Source organism: Podarcis muralis, chromosome Z (genome assembly GCF_964188315.1).
Source record: "Podarcis muralis chromosome Z, rPodMur119.hap1.1, whole genome shotgun sequence".
NCBI lineage: Eukaryota > Metazoa > Chordata > Lepidosauria > Squamata > Lacertidae > Podarcis > Podarcis muralis.
In genome coordinates, this window is record NC_135673.1 from 21386173 (window position 1) to 21402496 (window position 16324).

The 16324-nt window shown below is 47.6% G+C and overlaps 1 protein-coding gene across 5 annotated transcripts in view; it reads left to right on the forward strand.

The window, feature by feature from the left end:
• The first annotated feature begins 1705 nt into the window (after positions 1 to 1705).
• Positions 1706 to 16324, forward strand: part of AMOT (angiomotin) — a 68147-nt gene continuing 53528 nt past the window's right edge. Inside the window, exons 1-2 of one of the 5 annotated variants that reach the window (XM_028714264.2) lie at positions 1707 to 1824; positions 4926 to 5063. The gene's annotated coding sequence lies outside the window, so the exon portion shown is untranslated. Of the gene's footprint in view, positions 1825 to 1973; positions 2208 to 4925; positions 5064 to 9668; positions 10229 to 16324 lie in introns of those variants that run through there. The other 4 variants (XM_028714263.2, XM_077922577.1, XM_028714262.2 and 1 more) reach the window with 4 other exon arrangements.

A 16324-nucleotide genomic window follows, 5' to 3' on the forward strand; every position in this document is an offset into this window, starting at 1 on the left:
GCTCAGTGTGGCATACAGGCAGACCCCCGTTTATGCATCATGTTCAATATGTATGTGACCATGTATATGCGCATCACACCGAACCCAAAAGTGACCTTGAAACATCACTAAAGGGGCGGAACAGGGTGTTTGCAGGCTTTTCCAATTGGTTTCAATTACATGTGATTTCACTGATGTGCATGGTGCCTCAGAACATAACCCCCACATAAATGGGGGGGCTGTACATAGTTCTTTCCCCCTCCTCATTTAATTCCCACAACCACCCTGTTGAGATAGGTTAAGCTGAGGGTAAGTGGCTGGCCCAAGGTCACCCAGTGGGCTTCATGGCTGAGGGTCAGGATCTCAACCCTAGTCTCCCAGGTCTGACACTCACTACTATACTGGCTCTCAAGACCGAAAGGGGAGACAGGCGTGAGAGCTTGCATTGCAGCCAAATACTGTATTCAGGTTTTGAGTTTTGAAATGCACTTTAGGCATCAAAAACTGCTGAGAGAGAGCGCGCATAACCGCCCTTATAATTTTATCTCCTTTCACCAAACTTTCCATAAATGTTGCAGAAAAGCTGATGTAGCCAGCAGGAGCTGCTGCGCAATCAATTTCTGCCCTTGCAGCCCTGCTGCAAGACAGCCACCACTTTCTAGGCTATGAAGTGTGAGATGGTGGTAAGAACCTGTGTCTGCTGGGAGAGCATACATGTCTGGGCTGCAAAACAAGAAAAACCCTTAACCACCTAGAGTTATCGCAATTCACAGGTGCAAACTCAAAAGGGTACGTTTGGGATGGTTACCTCATACTGGCATCTCCTACTGGGACCTTCTGCATACAAACAGATGATCTGCCACTGGGGTAAGATCCTTCCCAACTATGTTTGATTCTTCAGCTCTTTAGAGCAGTGCTTCCCAAACTTGGGTCTCTCTCTCTCTCTCTCTCTCTCTCTCTCTGCTTTGGGACTACAATTTCCATCACTGCTAGCTAGGGGTGATGGGAGTTGTAGTCCAAAAACAGCTGGAGACCAAAGTTTGAGAAACACTGCTTTAGAGGAAAAGTGGAATAGAAATTTTATAATAAACGCTCTGCAGAAGCAATGCCTCTTACTTTTGTTCTTGAGTGACAGCATTATGCATGTCTGTTCACAAGCAAGTCTTATTGGGTTCAATGATGCTTACTCCCAAATGTGCACAGGATCACACACACTCCATGTGTGCTTAGAGCAGTCTTGTAACAAGAGCCTTCTAGAGACCCTGTGGTGTGGTGTGCCAGCTAGAACTAGGCCTCAAAGTGACCTTGGGCCTGTCACTGCCTCTCAGCCTAACCTACCTCACAGGGTTGTTGTGAGGCTAAAATGGAGAGGGAGGAGGGGACCACGTACACCACCTTGAGCTCCTCGGAGGAAAGGTGGGATGCAAACGCAATGAAATTAATAATCATTATCAACATTCTACTGGCCTCCAGATGTTTTGGGTTACAACACCCACAGGCTGATGTGCTTGCTGACAGGGGCTGGTGGGAGTTGTAGTCCATCCAAGACGTCCAAAAGACACCTGGGTTGGTGAAGTCTGCTTTAGAATGCACTTCTGGTAAATAAGAAGTGGGTCCTGGTGGAGGTGCTGCTGCGATGCATCCACTGCCTTGTCATAATCGAGGAGACAGCAAAGGTTGTCCTGGGCAATGGACTACATTTCCCAAGAGCCTTTGCTGCTCACCGTATCTTCTAGCTGCACGCTGAGGATCGTAGCTGAAGTTGGCTGATAAAAGTTAACGAGAGGAAGAGGGCGGCTGCCTGCCCTCGTTAACCATGCTGGCTTCCGAGGGCGAAGGCGCACGGTAAGGTGTATAGGAGGGAGCTAGGCGCCGCGTGGTGGGGGGCTTTGTCCAGCTGCTGCCCTTGCAACAGCCAGTTTCCTGGAAGGGGGAGCTTGTGGGAGTCGGTGAGCTGCCGTGCATGGCTGCTTTGCAACCCCCGTTGCAAGCGGGGTCTGGGGCAGCTGCGGCGGGAAGGGAGCAGGGAGGTTGAACCCGCCGCCTCTAATCCGCCCTCGGAGCGGCTTCGTGGCTGCTGACGAGTAAAACAGAAGGAGCCTGTGTGGGAGTTGGAGAAGGAAGGTTTGCCTGCCTGCTGTGGGGAGAAGTGTTTGGATGGGGCGCAACTTAATGGCAGAGCGTGCGCAGGTGGAAAGTCCCAGCTTCTGTCCCTGGACTTTCTCCAGGTAGGTCTGGGCCTCTGGGGGACAGCCTTGGTCTGAAACCCTGGAGAGTTGCTGCCGGCCAGTGTATACAATACTGAGCTGGGTGGACAGATTTTATAAAAGGCAGATCGGGGGTAGGGTTAGCTTAGCGCAAGAAGGTCTCGTTTGCATGCAGAAGGCCCCAGATTCAGTCCTTGGCAGCTTCAGGTAGGATTGGGAGAAAAACTCCAGAGAGCCGCTGCCAGTCAGTGCAGGCAATACTGAGCTGGATGGATTAATGGCAGTGCCCGATATCATTCCCATTCCAACACCTGCTGCACCAAGGCTGGCTGCAAGATCTGCCCGTAAATTATATCTTTAAACCATTTCCTTCAAAACCAAGAAAGGAACGCCCACTTTGCTTTAGCTTTATATTACACCATTAGTGAACATAGTGTAATATTACACCATTAGTGAACATGAAATTTGTATACACACACACACACACACACACACACACACATGGCTGCAAGGTCCCTAGGGTTGGAGCAGGTCTGTAGCCAGATATTATTAGTAATATTTTGCAAGGGTAATTGCAGAGCTTTGTTTTTTGTTTTCATTTAAAACTGGCCTATGATGGCTTTTCAAAAAGGCCTGTGGAGCCACATACCACCAGTAGGAGGTGCTACATTTCTATTTGCATTTACCTTTTCCAAGGCATAAAAGTGGCAGGAAGAGAAGAACCACCTTTAGTTTTGCTTGCCTGCACTTTGTATGTAGGGTTGGATACATGACAGAAGTTTATAAAATCATGCATAGCATGGGGGAAATGGATAGAGAAAAGTTTTCCTCCGTCTCTCGTAATAACCCTGGCGGGCATACAATGAAGCTGAGCATTGGAAGATTCAGGGGAGTTTAAAGAAAGTACCTCTTCATGCAGCACATAGCGTTAAATTATGGAACTTGCTCCCACAGGAGGCAGTGGTGGCTGCCCGCCAACCTAGATGGCTTTAAAACAGGATTAGAGCGACTCATGGAGGAGAAGGCCATGATGGCTGTGCTCTCCCTCCACAGATGGGAATTGCTTCTGAATTCCCAGAGGGGAGAATGGCTCATAGGCTTGAATGCTGCTTGTGGGTTTCGCCTTGGGGCATCTGGTTGGCCCCTGTGAGGAGAGGGTCCTGGACTAGATGGGTCATAGGCCTGACCCAGCAGGGCTCTTCTTTTGTGTTGTTATAAATGCTGTGTTTCTGATCACAATAAGCATCTGCATAAGTGGGTCATTCTCCTGGCTTGAATAGGGTTTGAATTCAGCAGAGACTCTCCGAACTTGTTCAAGGAGGCTTCCCTTGTGATAGCAGCACTTTCTCTAGAACCAAGAACATCTAGCATGGCCTGTACATGGCCGAAGCAAATTTATGCCTCCTATGAACTCCTTGTTACCTTCTCTGATTCCAACAAAGTGACTCTCAAAACAATCAAGAGCCACTTCATGGTACTAATCGTAGGCATCATTATAGCATCATAGTAGCATCATAGCACCATCAGTGTACATGACATGTTCTGGGGAAGAGCCACAGCTTAGTGGAAGAGCTTTTCCAATGTGTGCAGAAGGTCCTGCTATATTAGATCAAATAGCTATCGAGCATTCTGTTCCAGGGACGCGGGTGGAGCTGTGGGTAAAACCTCAGCGCCTAGGACTTGCCGATTGCATGGTCGGCAGTTCGAATCCCCGCGGCGGGGTGAGCTCCTGTCGTTCGGTCCCAGCTCCTGCCCACCTAGCAGTTTGAAAGCACTCTTAAGTGCAAGTAGATAAATAGGTACCGCTTTATAGTGGGAAGGTAAATGGTGTTTCCGTTTACCGTTTCTGTAAACGGCTCACCAGAGCAGCTTCGTCACACTGGCCACGTGACCCAGAAGTGTCTCCGGACAGCGCTGGCCCCCGGCCTCTTAAGCGAGATGGGCGCGCAACCCAGAGTCGGCCATGACTGGCCCGTACGGGCAGGGGTACCTTTACCTTTACCTTATTCTGTTCCTAAAAGTGCCAGCCAGGCATTTCTGGGAAGCTTACAAGTCTGGCACAAAAAACAACCACCTTTTGTGTGGTTTGTCCCCAGGATCATGCCTAGAAAGCGTTGATTTGATCCTGCCGTGCTGGCTAAGGTAGATGGGAGCTGACCACCAAATTATCTGGAGGGTATCAGGTTGGAGAAGATCAGTCCAAATCTCCAATAAAGCCATACAAACTACTGAATTTGTTTTCCTTGGACCTAACACAAGGGTGTGTGGAAGGTAGATTGGGATCTGCTGATGGATCTCTTGAGTGATTTATCGTGACACCCAATCATTTTATAAGAGCAACAATGAAACAACTTTTCCCACCTAAGATACAGACGACCACATTTATTTTTTATTTATTTCACTGCATTGCTATCCTGCTTTTTTCTCCAAGGAGCTCAATGTGGCATCCATTGTTCTCACCTTCTTCATATAATACCCACAACAGCCCTGTGAGGTAGATTAGGCTGAGAGGCAGTGACAGACCCCCCCCCCCCGCAAGGTCTCCCAGGACCACTGGGAGATTTGAACCCTGTTCTCCTAGGTCTTAGATCAACATTCTAGTCACGACACCATGCTGGTGTAATGAGGAATGCTAACAGGGGGTGGCCTTTTGTGTCAAAGGGCTGTATAAGTTCAGTTCAGTTCTGGTGCATAAAAATTCCTCAACTCAGAATATGTATTATTCTGCTTATTTATTAGTTGCTTTTCGGGCCAAGAACTCACGAAGCTCAGAGAAGGGAGATAAAGCAACAGAGCATTAGGCAGAACATGGAGTATGGATACAGACAAAGATGTGTATGAGAGAAACCAAACTGGATCACCTAAACTCTCTTTAAGGTAATAGTAACAAATGCACGTGTTTAAGGCTTTGTTGAATGTTAGAGCTGGAGGGGCCAATGAATGGTAACAGAAAGAGAGTTGCATTACTGCAGAGCCACCACCAAGAAGGCCTTGTGTGCTTGCCAGCCTAACTGACTTCAGCACTGTTTTTTCAATCGTAACAGCGTGTTTTTTTACACCTGTCTCCAGCTGGTAGATTCTGAGGTTCTAGTATAGGCTGCACATCTATATGGAGAAGTATTTATTGAACTGCTGGGTATTTGAATGGCTCTAGAGATGCACGCAGGTCATAGGTCTCAGACTTCCTTAATCCCCACCAAGAACCTTGAAGGTAGCATCCAGATGTGCAACAAGATTTTGCAGCTATGTATATTAAAGCCACCTGATAACTGTCTTCACCCACTTGGGAGACAGGAAGAAGAGAATGTAAAAGTGCTTCCCGATGACCTGTATGTGGAGCCTTTATCCTGATTTGTTTGCAGGGAGGTTAGACAGTGTGGTGCTAAGTAAGTGTAGTCCCACACTCTCCAGTGCATTTTTCTGCCACCTTCCTTATCGCAAAATGGCTGATCTTTTAGAGAAGCGGATTTGTTGCACAAGACCTCCCAATCAACTGTAACTGCACACCCTGAATTTGCTGGTACTGTATGTGTTTGCATCCTACCTGAAAATAGTACAGTGTCCTATTATTATCCTGGTTGTATTTGATATAGACAAATAGGGAGTGGTGTATTGGGAATTTATGGGTTATTTCTGTGACTTTTAATCCATTTTAACAAATGAGCTTGAGTTAATCTCTTGTGGCATGTTTTTGAACTAGTGAAGATTCCCGTGCACTTTGCAGCTCCAGGGTTTTTAAGGAGAAAAATTCTGCAGATCCTCTTTTCAGTGGTCTTCACTGTGCAACAAACATCCTTCTATGGAAATTTAATACAGATGGCTGCAGTCTCCTGTTCTTTCACTGACAGAAGACTTTTAGGGTACCCTTTTGTTCAGCACCATCCCTGTTGCACAGCTTCTTAATAACCTGAGATAGAGCTCTTTCCAGCCACATTCCTATGGGAGGCAATGGCAACAAAAAAGGCATTTTGGAGCCTTCCAATTTGTTTGCAGAGTAGCCTTTGTGTTCTCTGTTCTTTCCGTGGACCAGAAATAACCTTTTGCTCAGTTGTGTAACTTGGCTTGAGAAATGCACTACAATTTAGTGGCTTTTACTAGCCCTTTCCTGCGCTGTTTCCTGTATTCTGACATTGTAGTGTGATCTATTCATGGAAAATCGCAAGCTTCCTTTATCTGGCAGGCCCTCAAGAGTGTGCTGCTGCAGCTCACGGAGTGGGGGGAGGGAAGGAGGAACATTTGGCAAAGGGAACCTGGGATGTCCTGCTCCTTTCCTTGCTCCTTTCCTGTTCAGCTCAAGTTGTCGTGTCTGGCTTTGTTTGGTTAGAAAACGCAATGCATTCCTGCTCTCCTGAAATTAAAGGAAACTGGTCACACAAGAGCTATTACAGTACAGTACAAGAGAACTGTTTCTAAAAGGGTAAAGGAACCAGTGCCTCTTTTCCAGAACTTCCTAGAGCTGTCTTTCAGTCAGGGCTTTCCTGACCACCACCATCATTTTAACCTAATAATATCTTTACATTACCAGTGGATAGCGAAAAGTTTTCTCCCTCTCTCATAGCACTAGAACGCGTGGACATCTAATGAAGCTGGATATTAGAAAATTCAGGACACGAATGAAAGAGAGTCATTCTTCATGCAGAGCAGAATTAAACTATGGAACTCTCTCCCAAAGGAGGCACTTAGATGGCTTTAAAAGAGGCTTAGACACATTAATGGGGGAGCATAAGGCTATAGGTAAATAGTAGCCATGAAGACTATGCTCTGCCTCCATGGTCAGAAGCAACAAATGCTTATGAATACCAGTTGCTGGAAACCACAGAAGGGTAGAGGGCTTTCTTGTGGGCTTCCTTTTGGGGAATCTGGTTGGCCACAGTGAGAACAGGATGCTGGACCAGATGTTGACTGGGCCATTGTTGGCTTGATCCAGGAGGCTCTTCTTATGTTCAAAATTCCCAATTTAAGACGAGGGTATGCATTTGTCACGCTGGCCACGTGACCCGGAAGTGTCTCTGGACAGCGCTGGCCCCCGGCCTCTTAAGTGAGATGGGCGCACAACCCTAGAGTCGGACACGACTGGCCCGTACGGACAGGGGTACCTTTACCTGTTTATGCATTGCAATGATACCAGATTCAACATTCAAATGATCAAAGCTCACAGATTTTCCACCAATCTTCACCAGTGCCTGCATGAGTAATGGTGAACAGACTAAGCCAACCAATTCCCAAAGGCCAAGCAGAACAAGTACATCTTCAATTATTGTTGAGGAAACATTGGTGGGGGAGTCAAGTGTCCCTTCAATGGAAAGGATTTCTACAGCCATAGTGCCTATATAAGCAAGAAGGCCCTGCTGTCAGCCGCTGCAGAATAAGCTGTAGCAGCCCTCCCAGCAGACCTCAAGGCATGGGTTGACAAATGCTGGTTAGAAACATTCATTGAAATACCTTGTTCCCCCAGGTTTACCCCAAATTTCATTTTTTCCAGAAAATATGCATAACACTTTGTACAAAGTTTTGATTGTGCTATTGGTTAACTGTAACCAGTCTGAAATGGTCAACCGCTGGAGGTTGTGGACTCTCCTTGCTTGGAGGTTTTTACATAGAGGTTAGGTGGCCATCTGTCACAGATGCTTTAGTTGAGATTCCTGCATTGCAGGGGGTTGGACTAGATGACCCTCGGGATCCCTTCCAACACTACAATTCTGTGATTCTACGATTCCATTGAAGTTGCGCACCACTGGAGGCCTCATGCCCATTTTTCTTTGGCAGGGTGGTGGAACGGGGTATGGCAAATGGCAGTGGCCAAGAAACTTACAGGACATAGTCCACAAATCTGGGGACTTAAATGCAAGTCACCTTTTTCAGTCAAAAGGTTTTCATTTGTGTTACATCAACAAGGAGCCCCCTCCCTTCAGATTCTCACTGTACTTTGCGTGTCATTACTTGCCTCTTCCCTGAGGTGACCCTTTCCCCCCCACACCCCCAATTCTTGATCCTCTGCCCTTTGTTGATTTACCTGCTGAAATGTACCCCAGTTGTGGTTGTTGATGTGTTATATGTACTTTAACATTTTTCTTTATTTAAAACATATCTCAATAAAAAAATAAATTACCAACAAACATATCAGCCTGGATTCCTAGCCAGTCAGGGATGAGGAACCTGTGGCCCTTTAGCTGTTGGTTGGAATTCAACCCTGATCAGCCTCAGCCACCATGATAAATGGTCAGAGACGATGTAATCTAGCCCAGCAACATGTGGTGAGTCAGAGGTTTCCCACCCCAGGATCAGGCAGAGTGAAGTTGAGGGTCAGGGAAGTGGTGTGCCTAAGCTAGACAGCTGTCCTTGGGTGGAGAGGGGCAGACCATGCTGAAGTCTGATACAGCTGCCAGGCAAATTGGCTTCTGCATATGGAATGGAAAGGGCTGGCATCCTGTCGCTCACCACAGAGCACAATGTCTTCAGCCAGTCCTGGTTTTTTGTTAAGAGCAACATCCAAAACTGTCCCATTGGTACATCTCACTAGACCAGTGGTTCCCAAACCTTTTCAGGCCACTCCTCGCCTTTGGTTCCTTAAACCTTGTTCCCAGTGGCCCTTGCATTATTCAGTTTGACCCTGATGGCTGTGGAGGAAGTAAGTGGCGGAGCATGAAAGGTGCTGAAAAGCAAACTTTTTTAGTTTCTTGTCCATGGTCTCTCCCAGCTTCAGAGGCGCCATTACAGTTCTTTGCCAAGGGCACAAAGGAGCCTAGGTACACCTCTGATTCTAGTATACTTGGGACTGTAGCTCTGGGAGGGGAATTGGCGGGGAGGGTCTTCTAACAACTGTTCAGTGCCCTTCATAAACTCCATCTCTCAGAATTCTTTGGGGGAAGCCATGATGGTTTAAAGTGGCCTCCTAGTGGTTTAAATGTATGGTGGAAAGGTGCCCTTTGTTTCATTTGGGATTGAAAAGGGCACATCATGGGAACTTGACAGGACATGGCAGTGAAGTACTGTGCTGCAAAGTCCTAATTGCAACTCCAACCTTTGCCAGGACTTCACTGTGTGGCCTCGACTGCACTTGGCCACAAGGGGCCTGTCAGTAGGTAATGCTTGCCTACCCGGCAGGGTTGTTTGTAAGAATTGCTGAACTTAATGTGTGTGAATCCGTGCGAGGAAGATGGCTTTGGGTCTTCTGTGTGAGATCCTCTGGTTCCTTGTGGAACTTAACTCTGCGTTAACGCGGGACAAGATCCTGCAGCAAAATCAGGAGCCTTTTGCAAAACCTACTCCGGAGAGGCGCTGCCTGAGACCGGGCTCTTTTGCAACTCTTTCTGCTGCACAAGCCAGAGATGACAAAAGAACCGTGTCTCGCCTCCCTCCCTCTCCCTCTTCGTCAATGAGCGCGACTGGCAGGCCGGGCAGCCAACGGAAATCTGCAGCTGGGCCGGCTCGGGCCAGTGAGCAGGCGGCGTGTGGCTTTGGGCAGACCTTCCTGCCTGCCTCTCCTTCCAAGCCTTTGGTTTCCAAAGCGGCTGCTGTTGCTTTAAAGTCTTCGGGAGGAGGGCGCGTCCCGAGCGCGCAAAGGCGATGGAGATGGGGCGCTTGGCAAGGCTGCGGCGGCGCTGAGCGCGCTCTCCCTCCTTGGTTGAGGCTCCCCTAGGCAAGCGAGGGGCTGAGTCTCTCCGCTTCCCGGAGGCACTCCGCTCCCACTGCTCCCTCCCTCCCCGGCCATGTTTCCTCGTTAGCGGGCGGAGCGCTGAACGCCTGCGCGCAAGGGGAGAGCGGCGCTCTGGAGTTTGGCACCAGCAGCAGGCAAGCGAATCTTTCTTGCCGCCCCGGGAACGCGGGGATGGGCCGCCTGCACGCTTCTGCCTGTCCCCCGGGCAGCGGCAGCAGCTCCCGCTGAGACTGTGCAGAAGAAGCGCCCCTTTTCCAGCCTTTTCGCACGCGACAAACTGAGTCGTCGGGACGGACGCCCCTACCACCCCACCCTTGCTTTTCTCCAGCGGCACCGTTTCCGCCCCTTTGGACCTCCGCCTCCTGTGATGCTGGGACGCGCACAGGTTTGGTTTCTTGGGCAATATATATGTTATATATATTAACCCAACTTTTTGAAAACAAAAGTATATAATTCCTGCATGTTGAAGGCAAAAGGCTGGTGAAGGGGTTTTGCAACTGGGAAATCAAGTTCCTTCCAGTATTCCTTCTCTCTCACGGGCCTGTGTGTGTGCCAGGAATGAAAAGTTATGCACTTTTTGTTTCCCTGCGACAGCAACACCCTTAAGACGAAAGTGGCTTCTCTGGCAATTCGTAATTTTACTTAACATGGGGGAAGATATGCAGGAGCTACCTGGTGTGGAACCTGATGGATTTTTAAAGTTTTAGCCCAGTTAGATTTATCAAGTTATTCTCCAAGTGGGCTTGTCAGTCTTTGCTGCCCAATGAGAACAATGACAACTAATACTTTATTTTGCCACTCTTAACTTTTTCTGTATTATTTATTTTATTGCATTTACATCCCCCACTTATTTATCCAAGGAGCCAAAGGTGGCACACATAATTCATCCCTTCCTCATTTAATTCCCAGAAAAACCCTAGATTAGACTGAGACTGGCCCCCAGGGGTCAACCCCAATGAGCTTCATGGGCAAGTGGAGATTTGAACCCTAGTCTCTCCCAGGTCATGATCCAAGACACTAACCACTACACCACACTGGCCAATATGTAAACTGAACCACATCATCCTTTCTTGCAATAATATTGGGATGGAAAGTAACATTAGTTAAAGGGGCAACTGGATAGTAGAACTTGAGTGCTGATTTTGAATTTGAATTGTTTATCATTAATTCCTGGCTTCCTCTGTTCCAAATCAGTTCCATCTATAATTAAGCAGAGGGCCCAGTTGTTCTTGCCTCTTATACTTCTTCAGGAACTGCTTTCTGTGCTTTGCTGTCAAGCAAACATAAGTGAGCAGTATGACTTTTCAGTACCTCTTTAATGGGCATTCTTTAAGTGGGTGGAAATAGACCCAAGCATATATTTTGGTAGTGCTGTGTGTCAGGTCAATACTGGAGCAGAGCAACCACATTCCTTGCAATTATGTATTATTTCGTCTTCAGTTTTTCCAGTTCGTTTTTGTCAACTGTTTTCAAGTACAGATGAAATTAAAGTACAACTGAACAAATAACCAAACACTTCAGGCTTTTCTCCAGAAACACTGATCTAAAGAGTGCACCAAGCCTAAGAGCATGAAACCACATTCACTTGCAATTAGATGTTTTATTTCTTTTGCTAACAGTACTGATCAGCCACAACTCAATGTTCACCTGAAGTAGCACCAATACATTACTTGGCTGTGTATATAGCACACATGGTGCCTGCATACACCATGCTCAGGCAAAGCATGTCTGCCTTTACGTCCTGTGGTTCCATCTCTTATTGCTCCCAGGCTGTGTCACAGGGCAAAGGAGGAATGCCGTGGAACGGGTGCTCCACCCCTCCAGTTAGCTTCTCAGTTTCCCACGGTGGGGTGTGACACAAGCTGGCTCCTTCCAGTGCTGTGCTCCTGGGATTCTTGGACAGGATGGGATTGGAAGGGTCTGGCTGGATGGGCGGGATGGAGGCATGAGCATCCTCATTTGTTTCATGTGGTTTGCGTGCAAATCATTGTGATTGCAGAATCCAGACTGTTGACCCTTTGCAGAGCCAGTAAACTCCCAGGTCAAGCCTATGTGGTCACTTGCCTTGTCCCATTGATGGTGAAGCAGTGATGGTACTACCTAACTGATACCAGCACTAAGGGTGAAGCATTTTACAACTTAAGTCACTGGTTTCCAAAGTGAGTGGTACTGCCCCCAGGAGGTGGTGGGATTACTTAGGGGGCACTAGGAAGGTACTGGAGGTGTAAATGACTATCAGGCTTTGAAAAGCTGGCATCACTTGTTCAAGTTCATCAGTTTTATTGAATTAGTTAAACTCAATAGTTTTAACTGGATTTTGAATCAATGTGTAATTAGTTGTCACTGTTTGGGATTTCATTGTGTTGCTATCTTCCTTAGTGGCTGCTGTAAACCGCTATTCTGAATAATGCTTTTTATAGGGTAAGGAGCCTTGGGGATGAGCTTATGGAATCAAGGGGGCAGTGGCCCAAATTAATCAATTTTAAACTATGGAAGGTATCCCCAATCAACTGCGAAGCAAAGAAGAAACAAAATGGGTAAAGAGACAGGGTTGTATCTGAAGGCAGCCCTGTTTAGGGAAGTTTTTAATGTTTTTAATGCTTTGGGCTGGGTTATCATCAATATGCTGATGACACCCAGCTTTATCTGTTGATGGATGGCCGCCCTGACTCGGCCCTGGACACACTGACCAGATGCTTGGAAGCTGTGGCTGGATGGCTGCGTGGGAGCCAGTTGAAGTTAAATCCTTCGAAGACAGAGGTCCTCTGGCTGGGTCAGGATGACATAGGGTTGGGGGGCCAACTCCCATCTCTTACGGGGGCCCAATTAGTGCCAGCGCCTTCTGTCAAGAGCTTGGGTGTAACCTTCGACGCCTCCCTTTCCAGGGAGGCACAGGTTGCAGCCACAGCAAAGGTGGCATTTTTCTATCTCCGCCGTATTAAGCAGTTGGCCCCTTACCTTTCTCACCCTGATCTGGCCACAGTGATCCATGTGATGGTCATCTCCAGGCTTGCTCTATGTAACTCGCTCTATTCAGGGCTGCCCTTGAAGCTGACCCAGGAACTCCAGCAGGTGCAGAATGCCACGGCGAGGCTCCTTACGGGGTGCTTGCTGCGGGATCACATTCACCCAGTGCTTTACCAACTGCACTGGCTCCCGGTGGAGTACAGGGTCAGGTTTAAGGTGCTGGTTTTGACCTTTAAAGCCCTACGCAACCTAGGACCCATGTACCTATGGGACCGCCTCTCCTGGTATGCCCCGCGGAGGACCTTAAGGTCCACAAATGACAACACTTTGGAGGTCCCAAATCGCAAGGTGGTTAGATTGGTATCAACTGGGGCCAGGGCCTTTTCAGTATGGGCCCTGACTTGGTGGAACGCTTTGTCACAAGAGACTAGGGCCCTGCGGGACTTGATATCTTTCCGCAGGGCCTGCAAGACAGAGCTGTTCTGCCTGGCCTTTGGTTTGGACTCAGTCTGACCCTTATGTTTTTCCTCCCCTTACGGTTTTGATCCATGGGCTACTTTTAAAATGAGGCTGCATTTTAAATTGCATTTTTAACCTGTATTTTAAATTGCCCCCCCCCCCATATTATGTTTTTATTGTAATTTTACTGGTGTTAGCAGCCCTGAGGGAGGGTGGGGTTAGCACCCCAGGGAGGGTGGGGTATAAATATTATTATTATTATTATTATTATTATTATTATTATTATTATTATTATTATTATTACTATTATGTTTTTAATATTATGTTGGGAGCCACCCAGAGTGGCTGGGGAAGTCCAGCCAGATGGGCAGGGTATAAATATATGATGATGATGATGATGATGATGATCAGTTATACTCAAAGTAGACCCATTAAAAATAACAGGCAGGACTAACAAGTGCATTATTTCCGGTGGGTTTATTCTGAGTAGAACTTGGTTCGATATAACTCATAATTTTTAATGCAGATATTAAAAAATAGAGAGTGGAAGTATCATTGAGAGAACCATTGTCCCTTTTCTCTCCCAGAGGAGGAAACATCTTATCCAAAAAAATCATTGCTACAACCTGCTTGTATGATCAAAAGCAAAGTATGTAGGCAGAAATATTTTTACACATGCAGATTTGTGTAAACATTTTTTTTTAAATGGTGCAAAATTAGCCCTACATAGGCATTGTTAACTGTGTTAAAATCTTTGGTTGGGGCGAGTTCTGCTCCCTGCCCCCAATGTCTCTTCAGCCTCACTTTGATTTTTTCTGATCTTTTGTATTCCACTGAAGTTTACAGCAGGGCTGATACTTCCCTCTCATATCACCCCACATAGGTTAATTTTTAGTGAGGTACGGATAACAGCATGATCTGGTTTGTATATCCTGATAAGCCAAACCATGACTTATTTTGTGTGCAGGCTCCCATAGAGGAGGATGTGGCCTCCCTGCTTTTTTTGCTGCTGTGTTGAATCATAGAATTGGAAGTTGGAAGGAGTTAAGCTATGGTTTAGCTTAGTGTACCACTTAAATCTGGGCTTTTGGTTTAGTTTCCTTAGGTAAAGGTAAAGGTACCTGTCAGGGCCGCCTCAGGTCCCAGCTCACAAGAGACCAACGCCAAGTCCACTTTATTTACAAAAGTCTTTATTGAAGTACATTGTTTGCTCCACAGCCGAGGCGCACAGCCCCACGTCTGTTACGCTTAGACCGCTGAAGTCCCCTCTGAATCAGTCCCGCCTCTACACCAGTTTAAGAGGCTTGTGCTAGTCCACCTCTTCCTGTCCTTCCTTTTCCGCAGGGTCTTTCTGCCCCCCTGGGTTCCTTCCCTCCTGCTTTCCCCTGACGCTGAGTCCCCAGACGCCTGCTCCCCCCTCCTCCGTGCTTTGGGACCAGGCTCCTCCTCCGGGCTCTCCGCATTTCCGCGCGCCTCCACATTTGAACTTGGCGCGCGTTCGCTACCCCTGACCTTCCTCTTGACAGTTATACTACTCTCTGTACTGCTCTCCGCCCCTTCCGGCAGGACGTCTTGCCCCGATCTCCTTCCCCTCTCTGCTTCCTGCTCTGCTTCGCCTGTCACACTGGGAACTCCACCCCCTTCACTCCGTTCCGGCGGGGAAGCCGGCCCCGATCTCCAACTCCCACTCGGGGTTCCCCTGCTGCTCCCCTGCTCCTGACGAGTCCCCCCTGTAACTCCCCTTGGCCTGACCACGGGCGCCCCCTTTTGGGAAACCTCCGATTCACTTGAAAGACTCATGGAAACCCTCAAGTCATTGTCATCCTCTTCCTCCTCGTTCCGGGATTCTTCCCCCTCGCTCTCAGTCTCCTCCCTCATCTGTGCCTCTCTCCCTGAACCCCTGACAGTACCCCTGAATGTTAGGTCCAGTCGTGGACAACTCTGGGGTTGCGCGCTCATCTTGCTCTTTAGGCCGAGAGAGCCGGTTTTTGTCCGCAGATGGCTTCTGGGTCATGTGGCCAGTATGACTAAGCTGCTTCTGGCGAACCAGAGCAGCGTACGGAAACGCCATTTACCTTCCCGCCAGAGCGGTACCTGTTTATCTACTTGCACTTCGTGCTTTTGAACTGCTAGGTTGGCAGGATCATGGACCGAACAACAGGAGCTCACCCTGTCACGGGGATTCGAACCGCCGACCTTCTGATCGGCAAGCCCTGCCACCCGCGTGGTGCAACCAAGGCTTATCCTATTGTTTGTGGCTCATGGTTTGTTTTGGAGAACTACATCACAAGTCCAAAGTAAGACCACATGCTATGGCAAACCATGGCTTAGCTCAGTGAGGCATAATGGCAGAACAACCAGAAAGGAATGAAGTGACTGCAGTCTCCTCTCCCTGAGTCCGTATACTCATGCTAAACTCATGGTTTGACTTGGTGTGGTGTCTGAATATCAAGTGTGTTTATGACCCTTATGTAGCAGCATGGTAGGCCCTGCAAATTCATAAAATTTACATGCCACTTGATTGTAAACAGCAACAGCAACCCTCAAAGTGGCTGTTGCATCCAAGGTATTTGAGAACTGACGTTAACATCTCACTCTTGCTTACAAGACTAAAATGAAACTGCATTGGAATGAACAGATCTTATTCCACCTTTGCAGTTCAGTGCAACCCATAAAAGACTTAAACACTGCATGTTCCTGTGAGTTACAAGGCAGGTTGTGCTGTGAGTTTGACCCATTATTTTTTCTCCCTTCACTCAGAACAAACAAGTGAAGAACTAGACCAGTGGTTCCCCAACTTCTTTGCACCCCCACCCTGTTGGTTCCATAAACACATCCCCAGAACCCACTACGCAACACATAAAAAGCATTATTCCCCTTGCACTACCCACTAAGGAAGATAATAAATGAAATTCAAAACAATAACCACTTTAATTCACAATCCTGTTGAAACTGTTTAGTTTAATTAATTCAAGAAAACTGATGAACTTGATCCAGCGATACCAGCTTTTCAAATCTGATATTCATTTACACCTCTAATGGCCCCCCTTTGGCC